The sequence below is a fragment of the Engystomops pustulosus genome, chromosome 9 (genome assembly GCF_040894005.1).
Source record: "Engystomops pustulosus chromosome 9, aEngPut4.maternal, whole genome shotgun sequence".
NCBI lineage: Eukaryota > Metazoa > Chordata > Amphibia > Anura > Leptodactylidae > Engystomops > Engystomops pustulosus.
The window spans coordinates 67511213-67524713 of NC_092419.1; the positions used below are offsets into that span (position 1 = coordinate 67511213).

General features: G+C 45.6%; 50 pseudogenes; all 50 read right to left on the reverse strand.

Moving 5' to 3' along the window:
* Window positions 1–6: 6 nt before the first annotated feature.
* Window positions 7–125, reverse strand: LOC140100049 (5S ribosomal RNA; annotated as a pseudogene).
* A 70-nt stretch (window positions 126–195) lies between these two features.
* Window positions 196–314, reverse strand: LOC140093310 (5S ribosomal RNA; annotated as a pseudogene).
* Window positions 315–384: 70 nt separating this feature from the next.
* Window positions 385–503, reverse strand: LOC140082940 (5S ribosomal RNA; annotated as a pseudogene).
* A 70-nt stretch (window positions 504–573) lies between these two features.
* Window positions 574–692, reverse strand: LOC140082320 (5S ribosomal RNA; annotated as a pseudogene).
* Window positions 693–762: 70 nt separating this feature from the next.
* LOC140100050 (5S ribosomal RNA) lies at window positions 763–881 on the reverse strand (annotated as a pseudogene).
* Window positions 882–1329: 448 nt separating this feature from the next.
* Window positions 1330–1448, reverse strand: LOC140092925 (5S ribosomal RNA; annotated as a pseudogene).
* A 70-nt stretch (window positions 1449–1518) lies between these two features.
* Window positions 1519–1637, reverse strand: LOC140094746 (5S ribosomal RNA; annotated as a pseudogene).
* A 72-nt stretch (window positions 1638–1709) lies between these two features.
* On the reverse strand, window positions 1710–1828 carry LOC140100051 (5S ribosomal RNA; annotated as a pseudogene).
* A 70-nt stretch (window positions 1829–1898) lies between these two features.
* On the reverse strand, window positions 1899–2017 carry LOC140100052 (5S ribosomal RNA; annotated as a pseudogene).
* A 259-nt stretch (window positions 2018–2276) lies between these two features.
* Window positions 2277–2395, reverse strand: LOC140091253 (5S ribosomal RNA; annotated as a pseudogene).
* Window positions 2396–2465: 70 nt separating this feature from the next.
* LOC140082322 (5S ribosomal RNA) lies at window positions 2466–2584 on the reverse strand (annotated as a pseudogene).
* Window positions 2585–2654: 70 nt separating this feature from the next.
* Window positions 2655–2773, reverse strand: LOC140100054 (5S ribosomal RNA; annotated as a pseudogene).
* A 70-nt stretch (window positions 2774–2843) lies between these two features.
* On the reverse strand, window positions 2844–2962 carry LOC140100055 (5S ribosomal RNA; annotated as a pseudogene).
* Window positions 2963–3032: 70 nt separating this feature from the next.
* On the reverse strand, window positions 3033–3151 carry LOC140084289 (5S ribosomal RNA; annotated as a pseudogene).
* A 448-nt stretch (window positions 3152–3599) lies between these two features.
* Window positions 3600–3718, reverse strand: LOC140096091 (5S ribosomal RNA; annotated as a pseudogene).
* A 70-nt stretch (window positions 3719–3788) lies between these two features.
* LOC140093312 (5S ribosomal RNA) lies at window positions 3789–3907 on the reverse strand (annotated as a pseudogene).
* A 70-nt stretch (window positions 3908–3977) lies between these two features.
* LOC140100056 (5S ribosomal RNA) lies at window positions 3978–4096 on the reverse strand (annotated as a pseudogene).
* A 70-nt stretch (window positions 4097–4166) lies between these two features.
* Window positions 4167–4285, reverse strand: LOC140082323 (5S ribosomal RNA; annotated as a pseudogene).
* Window positions 4286–4355: 70 nt separating this feature from the next.
* LOC140100058 (5S ribosomal RNA) lies at window positions 4356–4474 on the reverse strand (annotated as a pseudogene).
* A 70-nt stretch (window positions 4475–4544) lies between these two features.
* On the reverse strand, window positions 4545–4663 carry LOC140085250 (5S ribosomal RNA; annotated as a pseudogene).
* Window positions 4664–4733: 70 nt separating this feature from the next.
* Window positions 4734–4852, reverse strand: LOC140080570 (5S ribosomal RNA; annotated as a pseudogene).
* A 70-nt stretch (window positions 4853–4922) lies between these two features.
* Window positions 4923–5041, reverse strand: LOC140097333 (5S ribosomal RNA; annotated as a pseudogene).
* A 70-nt stretch (window positions 5042–5111) lies between these two features.
* LOC140083282 (5S ribosomal RNA) lies at window positions 5112–5230 on the reverse strand (annotated as a pseudogene).
* A 432-nt stretch (window positions 5231–5662) lies between these two features.
* LOC140080571 (5S ribosomal RNA) lies at window positions 5663–5781 on the reverse strand (annotated as a pseudogene).
* Window positions 5782–6032: 251 nt separating this feature from the next.
* On the reverse strand, window positions 6033–6151 carry LOC140080572 (5S ribosomal RNA; annotated as a pseudogene).
* Window positions 6152–6221: 70 nt separating this feature from the next.
* LOC140100059 (5S ribosomal RNA) lies at window positions 6222–6340 on the reverse strand (annotated as a pseudogene).
* A 251-nt stretch (window positions 6341–6591) lies between these two features.
* Window positions 6592–6710, reverse strand: LOC140100060 (5S ribosomal RNA; annotated as a pseudogene).
* Window positions 6711–6961: 251 nt separating this feature from the next.
* On the reverse strand, window positions 6962–7080 carry LOC140080574 (5S ribosomal RNA; annotated as a pseudogene).
* A 70-nt stretch (window positions 7081–7150) lies between these two features.
* On the reverse strand, window positions 7151–7269 carry LOC140086041 (5S ribosomal RNA; annotated as a pseudogene).
* Window positions 7270–7339: 70 nt separating this feature from the next.
* LOC140092545 (5S ribosomal RNA) lies at window positions 7340–7458 on the reverse strand (annotated as a pseudogene).
* Window positions 7459–7906: 448 nt separating this feature from the next.
* Window positions 7907–8025, reverse strand: LOC140092926 (5S ribosomal RNA; annotated as a pseudogene).
* A 70-nt stretch (window positions 8026–8095) lies between these two features.
* LOC140100061 (5S ribosomal RNA) lies at window positions 8096–8214 on the reverse strand (annotated as a pseudogene).
* Window positions 8215–8646: 432 nt separating this feature from the next.
* LOC140100062 (5S ribosomal RNA) lies at window positions 8647–8765 on the reverse strand (annotated as a pseudogene).
* Window positions 8766–9016: 251 nt separating this feature from the next.
* On the reverse strand, window positions 9017–9135 carry LOC140080575 (5S ribosomal RNA; annotated as a pseudogene).
* A 70-nt stretch (window positions 9136–9205) lies between these two features.
* Window positions 9206–9324, reverse strand: LOC140083046 (5S ribosomal RNA; annotated as a pseudogene).
* A 251-nt stretch (window positions 9325–9575) lies between these two features.
* LOC140100063 (5S ribosomal RNA) lies at window positions 9576–9694 on the reverse strand (annotated as a pseudogene).
* Window positions 9695–9945: 251 nt separating this feature from the next.
* On the reverse strand, window positions 9946–10063 carry LOC140095233 (5S ribosomal RNA; annotated as a pseudogene).
* Window positions 10064–10133: 70 nt separating this feature from the next.
* LOC140100065 (5S ribosomal RNA) lies at window positions 10134–10252 on the reverse strand (annotated as a pseudogene).
* Window positions 10253–10322: 70 nt separating this feature from the next.
* On the reverse strand, window positions 10323–10441 carry LOC140090217 (5S ribosomal RNA; annotated as a pseudogene).
* A 448-nt stretch (window positions 10442–10889) lies between these two features.
* On the reverse strand, window positions 10890–11008 carry LOC140092928 (5S ribosomal RNA; annotated as a pseudogene).
* Window positions 11009–11078: 70 nt separating this feature from the next.
* Window positions 11079–11197, reverse strand: LOC140100066 (5S ribosomal RNA; annotated as a pseudogene).
* Window positions 11198–11267: 70 nt separating this feature from the next.
* On the reverse strand, window positions 11268–11386 carry LOC140093313 (5S ribosomal RNA; annotated as a pseudogene).
* Window positions 11387–11456: 70 nt separating this feature from the next.
* LOC140100067 (5S ribosomal RNA) lies at window positions 11457–11575 on the reverse strand (annotated as a pseudogene).
* A 70-nt stretch (window positions 11576–11645) lies between these two features.
* Window positions 11646–11764, reverse strand: LOC140078441 (5S ribosomal RNA; annotated as a pseudogene).
* A 70-nt stretch (window positions 11765–11834) lies between these two features.
* Window positions 11835–11953, reverse strand: LOC140100068 (5S ribosomal RNA; annotated as a pseudogene).
* Window positions 11954–12023: 70 nt separating this feature from the next.
* Window positions 12024–12142, reverse strand: LOC140085251 (5S ribosomal RNA; annotated as a pseudogene).
* A 70-nt stretch (window positions 12143–12212) lies between these two features.
* On the reverse strand, window positions 12213–12331 carry LOC140080576 (5S ribosomal RNA; annotated as a pseudogene).
* A 70-nt stretch (window positions 12332–12401) lies between these two features.
* Window positions 12402–12520, reverse strand: LOC140095775 (5S ribosomal RNA; annotated as a pseudogene).
* A 70-nt stretch (window positions 12521–12590) lies between these two features.
* LOC140078424 (5S ribosomal RNA) lies at window positions 12591–12709 on the reverse strand (annotated as a pseudogene).
* Window positions 12710–13141: 432 nt separating this feature from the next.
* On the reverse strand, window positions 13142–13260 carry LOC140100070 (5S ribosomal RNA; annotated as a pseudogene).
* Between the last annotated feature and the right edge of the window lie 241 nt (window positions 13261–13501).

The following is a 13501-nucleotide window of genomic DNA, read 5'->3' on the forward strand; positions in this document are numbered from 1 at the left end:
CAAAAAGGTCAACGGAACTTGGGATTCCCAGCCAGTCTCCCATGCTGGTACTTGCCAAGCCTTAAGCTGCATTGCTGCTGCGATCTGACGAGAGCAGGCACATTCAGCTTAGAATGGCCGTTGACAGCAGCTGTTCAGTTTGAACCTTCTTTTACTATATCATAGAGAAACTAACACAATTTTCAGGTTCAAAAAGGTCAACGGAACTTGGGATTCCCAGCCAGTCTCCCATGCTGGTACTTGCCAAGCCTTAAGCTACATTGCTGTTGCGATCTGACGAGAGCAGGCACATTCAGCTTAGAATGGCCGTTGACAGCAGCTGTTCAATTTGAACCTTCTTTTACCATCTTTGACAGAGAAACTAACAATTTTCAGGTTCAAAAAGGTCAACGGAACTTGGGATTCCCAGCCAGTCTCCCATGCTGGTACTTGCCAAGCCTTAAGCTGTATTGCTGCTGCGATCTGACGAGAGCAGGCACATTCAGCTTAGAATGGCCGTTGACAGCAGCTGTTCAATTTGAACCTTCTTTTACTATCTCATAGAGAAACTAACACAATTTTCAGGTTCAAAAAGGTCAACGGAACTTGGGATTCCCAGCCAGTCTCCCATGCTGGTACTTGCCAAGCCTTAAGCTACATTGCTGCTGCGATCTGATGAGAGCAGGCACATTCAGCTTAGAATGGCCGTTGACAGCAGCTGTTCAATTTGAACCTTCTTTTACTATCTCATAGAGAAACTAACACAATTTTCAGGTTCAAAAAGGTCAACGGAACTTGGGATTCCCAGCCAGTCTCCCATGCTGGTACTTGCCAAGCCTTAAGCTGCATTGCTGCTGCGATCTGACGAGAGCAGGCACATTCAGCTTAGAATGGCCGTTGACAGCAGCTGTTCAATTTGAACCTTCTTTTACCATCTTTGACAGAGAAACTAACAATTTTCAGGTTCAAAAAGGTCAACGGAACTTGGGATTCGCAGCCAGTCTCCCATGCTGGTACTTGCCAAGCCTTAAGCTGCATCGCTGCTGTGATCCGACAAGAGCACGCGCATTCAGCTTAGAATGGCCGTTGACAGCAGCTGTTCAATTTGAACCTTCTTTTACTATCTCATAGAGAAACTAACACAATTTTCAGGTTCAAAAAGGTCAATAGAACTTGGGATTCCCAGCCAGTCTCCCATGCTGGTACTTGCCAAGCCTTAAGCTGCAATGCTGCTGCGATCTGACGAGAGCAGGCACATTCAGCTTAGAATGGCCGTTGACAGCAGCTGTTCAATTTGAACCTTCTTTTACTATCTCATAGAGAAACTAACACAATTTTCAGGTTCAAAAAGGTCAACAGAACTTGGGATTCCCAGCCAGTCTCCCATGCTGTTACTTGCCAAGCCTTAAGCTGCATTGCTGCTGCGATCTGACGAGAGCAGGCACATTCAGCTTAGAATGGCCGTTGACAGCAGCTGTTCAATTTGAACCTTCTTTTACTATCTCATAGAGAAACTAACACAATTTTCAGGTTCAAAAAGGTCAACGGAACTTGGGATTCCCAGCCAGTCTCCCATGCTGGTACTTGCCAAGCCTTAAGCTACATTGCTGTTGCGATCTGACGAGAGCAGGCATATTCAGCTTAGAATGGCCGTTGACAGCAGCTGTTCAATTTGAACCTTCTTTTACCATCTTTGACAGAGAAACTAACACAATTTTCAGGTTCAAAAAGGTCAACGGAACTTGGGATTCCCAGCCAGTCTCCCATGCTGGTACTTGCCAAGCCTTAAGCTGCATTGCTGCTGCGATCTGACGAGAGCAGGCACATTCAGCTTAGAATGGCCGTTGACAGCAGCTGTTCAATTTGAACCTTCTTTTACTATCTCATAGAGAAACTAACACAATTTTCAGGTTCAAAAAGGTCAACGGAACTTGGGATTCCCAGCCAGTCTCCCATGCTGGTACTTGCCAAGCCTTAAGCTGCATTGCTGCTGCGATCTGACGAGAGCAGGCACATTCAGCTTAGAATGGCCGTTGACAGCAGCTGTTCAGTTTGAACCTTCTTTTACTATCTCATAGAGAAACTAACACAATTTTCAGGTTCAAAAAGGTCAACGGAACTTGGGATTCCCAGCCAGTCTCCCATGCTGGTACTTGCCAAGCCTTAAGCTACATTGCTGTTGCTATCTGACGAGAGCAGGCACATTCAGCTTAGAATGGCCGTTGACAGCAGCTGTTCAATTTGAACCTTCTTTTACCATCTTTGACAGAGAAACTAACAATTTTCAGGTTCAAAAAGGTCAACGGAACTTGGGATTCCCAGCCAGTCTCCCATGCTGGTACTTGCCAAGCCTTAAGCTGCATTGCTGATGCGATCTGACGAGAGCAGGCACATTCAGCTTAGAATGGCCGTTGACAGCAGCTGTTCAATTTGAACCTTCTTTTACTATCTCATAGAGAAACTAACACAATTTTCAGGTTCAAAAAGGTCAACGGAACTTGGGATTCCCAGCCAGTCTCCCATGCTGGTACTTGCCAAGCCTTAAGCTACATTGCTGCTGCGATCTGATGAGAGCAGGCACATTCAGCTTAGAATGGCCGTTGACAGCAGCTGTTCAATTTGAACCTTCTTTTACTATCTCATAGAGAAACTAACACAATTTTCAGGTTCAAAAAGGTCAACGGAACTTGGGATTCCCAGCCAGTCTCCCATGCTGGTACTTGCCAAGCCTTAAGCTGCATTGCTGCTGCGATCTGACGAGAGCAGGCACATTCAGCTTAGAATGGCCGTTGACAGCAGCTGTTCAATTTGAACCTTCTTTTACCATCTTTGACAGAGAAACTAACAATTTTCAGGTTCAAAAAGGTCAACGGAACTTGGGATTCCCAGCCAGTCTCCCATGCTGGTACTTGCCAAGCCTTAAGCTGCATTGCTGCTGCGATCTGACGAGAGCAGGCACATTCAGCTTAGAATGGCCGTTGACAGCAGCTGTTCAATTTGAACCTTCTTTTACTATCTCATAGAGAAACTAACACAATTTTCAGGTTCAAAAAGGTCAACGGAACTTGGGATTCCCAGCCAGTCTCCCATGCTGGTACTTGCCAAGCCTTAAGCTGCATTGATGCTGCGATCTGACGAGAGCAGGCACATTCAGCTTAGAATGGCCGTTGACAGCAGCTGTTCAGTTTGAACCTTCTTTTACTATCTCATAGAGAAACTAACACAATTTTCAGGTTCAAAAAGGTCAACGGAACTTGGGATTCGCAGCCAGTCTCCCATGCTGGTACTTGCCAAGCCTTAAGCTGCATCGCTGCTGTGATCCGACAAGAGCACGCGCATTCAGCTTAGAATGGCCGTTGACAGCAGCTGTTCAATTTGAACCTTCTTTTACTATCTCATAGAGAAACTAACACAATTTTCAGGTTCAAAAAGGTCAATAGAACTTGGGATTCCCAGCCAGTCTCCCATGCTGGTACTTGCCAAGCCTTAAGCTGCAATGCTGCTGCGATCTGACGAGAGCAGGCACATTCAGCTTAGAATGGCCGTTGACAGCAGCTGTTCAATTTGAACCTTCTTTTACTATCTCATAGAGAAACTAACACAATTTTCAGGTTCAAAAAGGTCAACAGAACTTGAGATTCCCAGCCAGTCTCCCATGCTGTTACTTGCCAAGCCTTAAGCTGCATTGCTGCTGCGATCTGACGAGAGCAGGCACATTCAGCTTAGAATGGCCGTTGACAGCAGCTGTTCAATTTGAACCTTCTTTTACTATCTCATAGAGAAACTAACACAATTTTCAGGTTCAAAAAGGTCAACGGAACTTGGGATTCCCAGCCAGTCTCCCATGCTGGTACTTGCCAAGCCTTAAGCTACATTGCTGTTGCGATCTGACGAGAGCAGGCACATTCAGCTTAGAATGGCCGTTGACAGCAGCTGTTCAATTTGAACCTTCTTTTACCATCTTTGACAGAGAAACTAACAATTTTCAGGTTCAAAAAGGTCAACGGAACTTGGGATTCCCAGCCAGTCTCCCATGCTGGTACTTGCCAAGCCTTAAGCTGCATTGCTGCTGCGATCTGACGAGAGCAGGCACATTCAGCTTAGAATGGCCGTTGACAGCAGCTGTTCAATTTGAACCTTCTTTTACTATCTCATAGAGAAACTAACACAATTTTCAGGTTCAAAAAGGTCAACGGAACTTGGGATTCCCAGCCAGTCTCCCATGCTGGTACTTGCCAAGCCTTAAGCTACATTGCTGCTGCGATCTGATGAGAGCAGGCACATTCAGCTTAGAATGGCCGTTGACAGCAGCTGTTCAATTTGAACCTTCTTTTACTATCTCATAGAGAAACTAACACAATTTTCAGGTTCAAAAAGGTCAACGGAACTTGGGATTCCCAGCCAGTCTCCCATGCTGGTACTTGCCAAGCCTTAAGCTGCATTGCTGCTGCGATCTGACGAGAGCAGGCACATTCAGCTTAGAATGGCCGTTGACAGCAGCTGTTCAATTTGAACCTTCTTTTACCATCTTTGACAGAGAAACTAACAATTTTCAGGTTCAAAAGGGTCAACGGAACTTGGGATTCCCAGCCAGTCTCCCATGCTTGTACTTGCCAAGCCTTAAGCTGCATTGTTGCTGCGATCTGACGAGAGCAGGCACATTCAGCTTAGAATGGCCGTTGACAGCAGCTGTTCAATTTGAACCTTCTTTTACTATCTCATAGAGAAACTAACACAATTTTCAGGTTCAAAAAGGTCAACAGAACTTGGGATTCCCAGCCAGTCTCCCATGCTGGTACTTGCCAAGCCTTAAGCTGCATTGCTGCTGCGATCTGACGAGAGCAGGCACATTCAGCTTAGAATGGCCGTTGACAGCAGCTGTTCAATTTGAACTTTCTTTTACTATCTCATAGAAAAACTAACACAATTTTCAGATTCAAAAAGGTCAACAGAACTTGGGATTTACAGCCAGTCTCCCATGCTGGTACTTGCCAAGCCTTAAGCTGCATTGCTGCTGCGATCTGACGAGAGCAGGCACATTCAGCTTAGAATGGCCGTTGACAGCAGCTGTTCAATTTGAACCTTCTTTTACTATCCCATAGAGAAACTAACACAATTTTCAGGTTCAAAAAGGTCAACGGAACTTGGGATTCCCAGCCAGTCTCCCATGCTGGTACTTGCCAAGCCTTAAGCTGCATTGCTACTGCGATCTGACGAGAGCAGGCACATTCAGCTTAGAATAGCCGTTGACAGCAGCTGTTCAATTTGAACCTTCTTTTACTATCTCATAGAGAAACTAACACAATTTTCAGGTTCAAAAAGGTCAACGGAACTTGGGATTCCCAGCCAGTCTCCCATGCTGGTACTTGCCAAGCCTTAAGCTGCTGCGATCTGACGAGAGCAGGCACATTCAGCTTAGAATGGCTGTTGACAGCAGCTGTTCAATTTGAACCTTCTTTTACTATCTCATAGAGAAACTAACACAATTTTCAGGTTCAAAAAGGTCAACGGAACTTGGGATTCCCAGCCAGTCTCCCATGCTGGTACTTGCCAAGCCTTAAGCTGCTGCGATCTGACGAGAGCAGGCACATTCAGCTTAGAATGGCTGTTGACAGCAGCTGTTCAATTTGAACCTTCTTTTACTATCTCATAGAGAAACTAACACAATTTTCAGGTTCAAAAAGGTCAACAGAACTTGGGATTCCCAGCCAGTCTCCCATGCTGGTACTTGCCAAGCCTTAAGCTGCATTGCTGCTGCGATCTGACGAGAGCAGGCACATTCAGCTTAGAATGGCCGTTGACAGCAGCTGTTCAGTTTGAACCTTCTTTTACTATCTCATAGAGAAACTAACACAATTTTCAGGTTCAAAAAGGTCAACGGAACTTGGGATTCCCAGCCAGTCTCCCATGCTGGTACTTGCCAAGCCTTAAGCTGCTGCGATCTGATGAGAGCAGGCACATTCAGCTTAGAATGGCCGTTGACAGCAGCTGTTCAATTTGAACCTTCTTTTACTATCTCATAGAGAAACTAACACAATTTTCAGGTTCAAAAAGGTCAACAGAACTTGGGATTCCCAGCCAGTCTCCCATGCTGGTACTTGCCAAGCCTTAAGCTGCATTGCTGCTGCGATCTGACGAGAGCAGGCACATTCAGCTTAGAATGGCCGTTGACAGCAGCTGCCTAATTTCTACTTTCTTTTACTATCTCATAGAGAAACTAACACAATTTTCAGGTTCAAAAAGGTCAACGGAACTTGGGATTCCCAGCCAGTCTCCCATGCTGGTACTTGCCAAGCCTTAAGCTGCATTGCTGCTGCGATCTGACGAGAGCAGGCACATTCAGCTTAGAATGGCCGTTGACAGCAGCTGTTCAATTTGAACCTTCTTTTACTATCTCATAGAGAAACTAACACAATTTTCAGGTTCAAAAAGGTCAACGGAACTTGGGATTCCCAGCCAGTCTCCCATGCTGGTACTTGCCAAGCCTTAAGCTGCTGCGATCTGACGAGAGCAGGCACATTCAGCTTAGAATGGCTGTTGACAGCAGCTGTTCAATTTGAACCTTCTTTTACTATCTCATAGAGAAACTAACACAATTTTCAGGTTCAAAAAGGTCAACGGAACTTGGGATTCCCAGCCAGTCTCCCATGCTGGTACTTGCCAAGCCTTAAGCTGCATTGCTGCTGCGATCTGACGAGAGCAGGCACATTCAGCTTAGAATGGCCGTTGACAGCAGCTGTTCAGTTTGAACCTTCTTTTACTATCTCATAGAGAAACTAACACAATTTTCAGGTTCAAAAAGGTCAACGGAACTTGGGATTCCCAGCCAGTCTCCCATGCTGGTACTTGCCAAGCCTTAAGCTGCTGCGATCTGATGAGAGCAGGCACATTCAGCTTAGAATGGCCGTTGACAGCAGCTGTTCAATTTGAACCTTCTTTTACTATCTCATAGAGAAACTAACACAATTTTCAGGTTCAAAAAGGTCAACAGAACTTGGGATTCCCAGCCAGTCTCCCATGCTGGTACTTGCCAAGCCTTAAGCTGCATTGCTGCTGCGATCTGACGAGAGCAGGCACATTCAGCTTAGAATGGCCGTTGACAGCAGCTGCCTAATTTCTACTTTCTTTTACTATCTCATAGAGAAACTAACACAATTTTCAGGTTCAAAAAGGTCAACGGAACTTGGGATTCCCAGCCAGTCTCCCGTGCTGGTACTTGCCAAGCCTTAAGCTGCATTGCTGCTGCGATCTGACGAGAGCAGGCACATTCAGCTTAGAATGGCCGTTGACAGCAGCTGTTCAATTTGAACCTTCTTTTACTATCTCATAGAGAAACTAACACAATTTTCAGGTTCAAAAAGGTCAACGGAACTTGGGATTCCCAGCCAGTCTCCCATGCTGGTACTTGCCAAGCCTTAAGCTGCATTGATGCAGCGATCTGACGAGAGCAGGCACATTCAGCTTAGAATGGCCGTTGACAGCAGCTGTTCAGTTTGAACCTTCTTTTACTATCTCATAGAGAAACTAACACAATTTTCAGGTTCAAAAAGGTCAACGGAACTTGGGATTCGCAGCCAGTCTCCCATGCTGGTACTTGCCAAGCCTTAAGCTGCATCGCTGCTGTGATCCGACAAGAGCACGCGCATTCAGCTTAGAATGGCCGTTGACAGCAGCTGTTCAATTTGAACCTTCTTTTACTATCTCATAGAGAAACTAACACAATTTTCAGGTTCAAAAAGGGCAATAGAACTTGGGATTCCCAGCCAGTCTCCCATGCTGGTACTTGCCAAGCCTTAAGCTGCAATGCTGCTGCGATCTGACGAGAGCAGGCACATTCAGCTTAGAATGGCCGTTGACAGCAGCTGTTCAATTTGAACCTTCTTTTACTATCTCATAGAGAAACTAACACAATTTTCAGGTTCAAAAAGGTCAACAGAACTTGGGATTCCCAGCCAGTCTCCCATGCTGTTACTTGCCAAGCCTTAAGCTGCATTGCTGCTGCGATCTGACGAGAGCAGGCACATTCAGCTTAGAATGGCCGTTGACAGCAGCTGTTCAATTTGAACCTTCTTTTACTATCTCATAGAGAAACTAACACAATTTTCAGGTTCAAAAAGGTCAACGGAACTTGGGATTCCCAGCCAGTCTCCCATGCTGGTACTTGCCAAGCCTTAAGCTGCATTGCTGCTGCGATCTGACGAGAGCAGGCACATTCAGCTTAGAATGGCCGTTGACAGCAGCTGTTCAATTTGAACCTTCTTTTACTATCTCATAGAGAAACTAACACAATTTTCAGGTTCAAAAAGGTCAACGGAACTTGGGATTCCCAGCCAGTCTCCCATGCTGGTACTTGCCAAGCCTTAAGCTGCTGCGATCTGACGAGAGCAGGCACATTCAGCTTAGAATGGCTGTTGACAGCAGCTGTTCAATTTGAACCTTCTTTTACTATCTCATAGAGAAACTAACACAATTTTCAGGTTCAAAAAGGTCAACGGAACTTGGGATTCCCAGCCAGTCTCCCATGCTGGTACTTGCCAAGCCTTAAGCTGCTGCGATCTGACGAGAGCAGGCACATTCAGCTTAGAATGGCTGTTGACAGCAGCTGTTCAATTTGAACCTTCTTTTACTATCTCATAGAGAAACTAACACAATTTTCAGGTTCAAAAAGGTCAACGGAACTTGGGATTCCCAGCCAGTCTCCCATGCTGGTACTTGCCAAGCCTTAAGCTGCATTGCTGCTGCGATCTGACGAGAGCAGGCACATTCAGCTTAGAATGGCCGTTGACAGCAGCTTTTCAGTTTGAACCTTCTTTTACTATCTCATAGAGAAACTAACACAATTTTCAGGTTCAAAAAGGTCAACGGAACTTGGGATTCCCAGCCAGTCTCCCATGCTGGTACTTGCCAAGCCTTAAGCTGCTGCGATCTGATGAGAGCAGGCACATTCAGCTTAGAATGGCCGTTGACAGCAGCTGTTCAATTTGAACCTTCTTTTACTATCTCATAGAGAAACTAACACAATTTTCAGGTTCAAAAAGGTCAACAGAACTTGGGATTCCCAGCCAGTCTCCCATGCTGGTACTTGCCAAGCCTTAAGCTGCATTGCTGCTGCGATCTGACGAGAGCAGGCACATTCAGCTTAGAATGGCCGTTGACAGCAGCTGCCTAATTTCTACTTTCTTTTACTATCTCATAGAGAAACTAACACAATTTTCAGGTTCAAAAAGGTCAACGGAACTTGGGATTCCCAGCCAGTCTCCCATGCTGGTACTTGCCAAGCCTTAAGCTGCATTGCTGCTGCGATCTGACGAGAGCAGGCACATTCAGCTTAGAATAGCCGTTGACAGCAGCTGTTCAATTTGAACCTTCTTTTACTATCTCATAGAGAAACTAACACAATTTTCAGGTTCAAAAAGGTCAACGGAACTTGGGATTCCCAGCCAGTCTCCCATGCTGGTACTTGCCAAGCCTTAAGCTGCTGCGATCTGACGAGAGCAGGCACATTCAGCTTAGAATGGCTGTTGACAGCAGCTGTTCAATTTGAACCTTCTTTTACTATCTCATAGAGAAACTAACACAATTTTCAGGTTCAAAAAGGTCAACGGAACTTGGGATTCCCAGCCAGTCTCCCATGCTGGTACTTGCCAAGCCTTAAGCTGCATTGCTGCTGCGATCTGACGAGAGCAGGCACATTCAGCTTAGAATGGCCGTTGACAGCAGCTGTTCAGTTTGAACCTTCTTTTACTATCTCATAGAGAAACTAACACAATTTTCAGGTTCAAAAAGGTCAACGGAACTTGGGATTCCCAGCCAGTCTCCCATGCTGGTACTTGCCAAGCCTTAAGCTGCTGCGATCTGATGAGAGCAGGCACATTCAGCTTAGAATGGCCGTTGACAGCAGCTGTTCAATTTGAACCTTCTTTTACTATCTCATAGAGAAACTAACACAATTTTCAGGTTCAAAAAGGTCAACAGAACTTGGGATTCCCAGCCAGTCTCCCATGCTGGTACTTGCCAAGCCTTAAGCTGCATGCTGCTGCGATCTGACGAGAGCAGGCACATTCAGCTTAGAATGGCCGTTGACAGCAGCTGCCTAATTTCTACTTTCTTTTACTATCTCATAGAGAAACTAACACAATTTTCAGGTTCAAAAAGGTCAACGGAACTTGGGATTCCCAGCCAGTCTCCCATGCTGGTACTTGCCAAGCCTTAAGCTGCATTGCTGCTGCGATCTGACGAGAGCAGGCACATTCAGCTTAGAATGGCCGTTGACAGCAGCTGTTCAATTTGAACCTTCTTTTACTATCTCATAGAGAAACTAACACAATTTTCAGGTTCAAAAAGGTCAACGGAACTTGGGATTCCCAGCCAGTCTCCCATGCTGGTACTTGCCAAGCCTTAAGCTGCATTGATGCTGCGATCTGACGAGAGCAAGCACATTCAGCTTAGAATGGCCGTTGACAGCAGCTGTTCAGTTTGAACCTTCTTTTACTATCTCATAGAGAAACTAACACAATTTTCAGGTTCAAAAAGGTCAACGGAACTTGGGATTCGCAGCCAGTCTCCCATGCTGGTACTTGCCAAGCCTTAAGCTGCATCGCTGCTGTGATCCGACAAGAGCACGCGCATTCAGCTTAGAATGGCCGTTGACAGCAGCTTTTCAATTTGAACCTTCTTTTACTATCTCATAGAGAAACTAACACAATTTTCAGGTTCAAAAAGGTCAATAGAACTTGGGATTCCCAGCCAGTCTCCCATGCTGGTACTTGCCAAGCCTTAAGCTGCAATGCTGCTGCGATCTGACGAGAGCAGGCACATTCAGCTTAGAATGGCCGTTGACAGCAGCTGTTCAATTTGAACCTTCTTTTACTATCTCATAGAGAAACTAACACAATTTTCAGGTTCAAAAAGGTCAACAGAACTTGGGATTCCCAGCCAGTCTCCCATGCTGTTACTTGCCAAGCCTTAAGCTGCATTGCTGCTGCGATCTGACGAGAGCAGGCACATTCAGCTTAGAATGGCCGTTGACAGCAGCTGTTCAATTTGAACCTTCTTTTACTATCTCATAGAGAAACTAACACAATTTTCAGGTTCAAAAAGGTCAACGGAACTTGGGATTCCCAGCCAGTCTCCCATGCTGGTACTTGCCAAGCCTTAAGCTGCATTGCTGCTGCGATCTGACGAGAGCAGGCACATTCAGCTTAGAATGGCCGTTGACAGCAGCGGTTCAGTTTGAACCTTCTTTTACTATCTCATAGAGAAACTAACACAATTTTCAGGTTCAAAAAGGTCAACGGAACTTGGGATTCCCAGCCAGTCTCCCATGCTGGTACTTGCCAAGCCTTAAGCTACATTGCTGTTGCGATCTGACGAGAGCAGGCACATTCAGCTTAGAATGGCCGTTGACAGCAGCTGTTCAATTTGAACCTTCTTTTACCATCTTTGACAGAGAAACTAACAATTTTCAGGTTCAAAAAGGTCAACGGAACTTGGGATTCCCAGCCAGTCTCCCATGCTGGTACTTGCCAAGCCTTAAGCTGCATTGCTGCTGCGATCTGACGAGAGCAGGCACATTCAGCTTAGAATGGCCGTTGACAGCAGCTGTTCAATTTGAACCTTCTTTTACTATCTCATAGAGAAACTAACACAATTTTCAGGTTCAAAAAGGTCAACGGAACTTGGGATTCCCAGCCAGTCTCCCATGCTGGTACTTGCCAAGCCTTAAGCTACATTGCTGCTGCGATCTGATGAGAGCAGGCACATTTAGCTTAGAATGGCCGTTGACAGCAGCTGTTCAATTTGAACCTTCTTTTACTATCTCATAGAGAAACTAACACAATTTTCAGGTTCAAAAAGGTCAACGGAACTTGGGATTCCCAGCCAGTCTCCCATGCTGGTACTTGCCAAGCCTTAAGCTGCATTGCTGCTGCGATCTGACGAGAGCAGGCACATTCAGCTTAGAATGGCCGTTGACAGCAGCTGTTCAATTTGAACCTTCTTTTACCATCTTTGACAGAGAAACTAACAATTTTCAGGTTCAAAAAGGTCAACGGAACTTGGGATTCCCAGCCAGTCTCCCATGCTTGTACTTGCCAAGCCTTAAGCTGCATTGTTGCTGCGATCTGACGAGAGCAGGCACATTCAGCTTAGAATGGCCGTTGACAGCAGCTGTTCAATTTGAACCTTCTTTTACTATCTCATAGAGAAACTAACACAATTTTCAGGTTCAAAAAGGTCAACAGAACTTGGGATTCCCAGCCAGTCTCCCATGCTGGTACTTGCCAAGCCTTAAGCTGCATTGCTGCTGCGATCTGACGAGAGCAGGCACATTCAGCTTAGAATGGCCGTTGACAGCAGCTGTTCAATTTGAACTTTCTTTTACTATCTCATAGAAAAACTAACACAATTTTCAGATTCAAAAAGGTCAACAGAACTTGGGATTTCCAGCCAGTCTCCCATGCTGGTACTTGCCAAGCCTTAAGCTGCATTGCTGCTGCGATCTGACGAGAGCAGGCACATTCAGCTTAGAATGGCCGTTGAAAGCAGCTGTTCAATTTGAACCTTCTTTTACTATCCCATAGAGAAACTAACACAATTTTCAGGTTCAAAAAGGTCAACGGAACTTGGGATTCCCAGCCAGTCTCCCATGCTGGTACTTGCCAAGCCTTAAGCTGCATTGCTACTGCGATCTGACGAGAGCAGGCACATTCAGCTTAGAATGGCCGTTGACAGCAGCTGTTCAATTTGAACCTTCTTTTACTATCTCATAGAGAAACTAACACAATTTTCAGGTTCAAAAAGGTCAACGGAACTTGGGATTCCCAGCCAGTCTCCCATGCTGGTACTTGCCAAGCCTTAAGCTGCTGCGATCTGACGAGAGCAGGCACATTCAGCTTAGAATGGCTGTTGACAGCAGCTGTTCAATTTGAACCTTCTTTTACTATCTCATAGAGAAACTAACACAATTTTCAGGTTCAAAAAGGTCAACGGAACTTGGGATTCCCAGCCAGTCTCCCATGCTGGTACTTGCCAAGCCTTAAGCTGCTGCGATCTGACGAGAGCAGGCACATTCAGCTTAGAATGGCTGTTGACAGCAGCTGTTCAATTTGAACCTTCTTTTACTATCTCATAGAGAAACTAACACAATTTTCAGGTTCAAAAAGGTCAACGGAACTTGGGATTCCCAGCCAGTCTCCCATGCTGGTACTTGCCAAGCCTTAAGCTGCATTGCTGCTGCGATCTGACGAGAGCAGGCACATTCAGCTTAGAATGGCCGTTGACAGCAGCTGTTCAGTTTGAACCTTCTTTTACTATCTCATAGAGAAACTAACACAATTTTCAGGTTCAAAAAGGTCAACGGAACTTGGGATTCCCAGCCAGTCTCCCATGCTGGTACTTGCCAAGCCTTAAGCTGCTGCGATCTGATGAGAGCAGGCACATTCAGCTTAGAATGGCCGTTGACAGCAGCTGTTCAATTTGAACCTTCTTTTACTATCTCATAGAGAAACTAACACAATTTTCA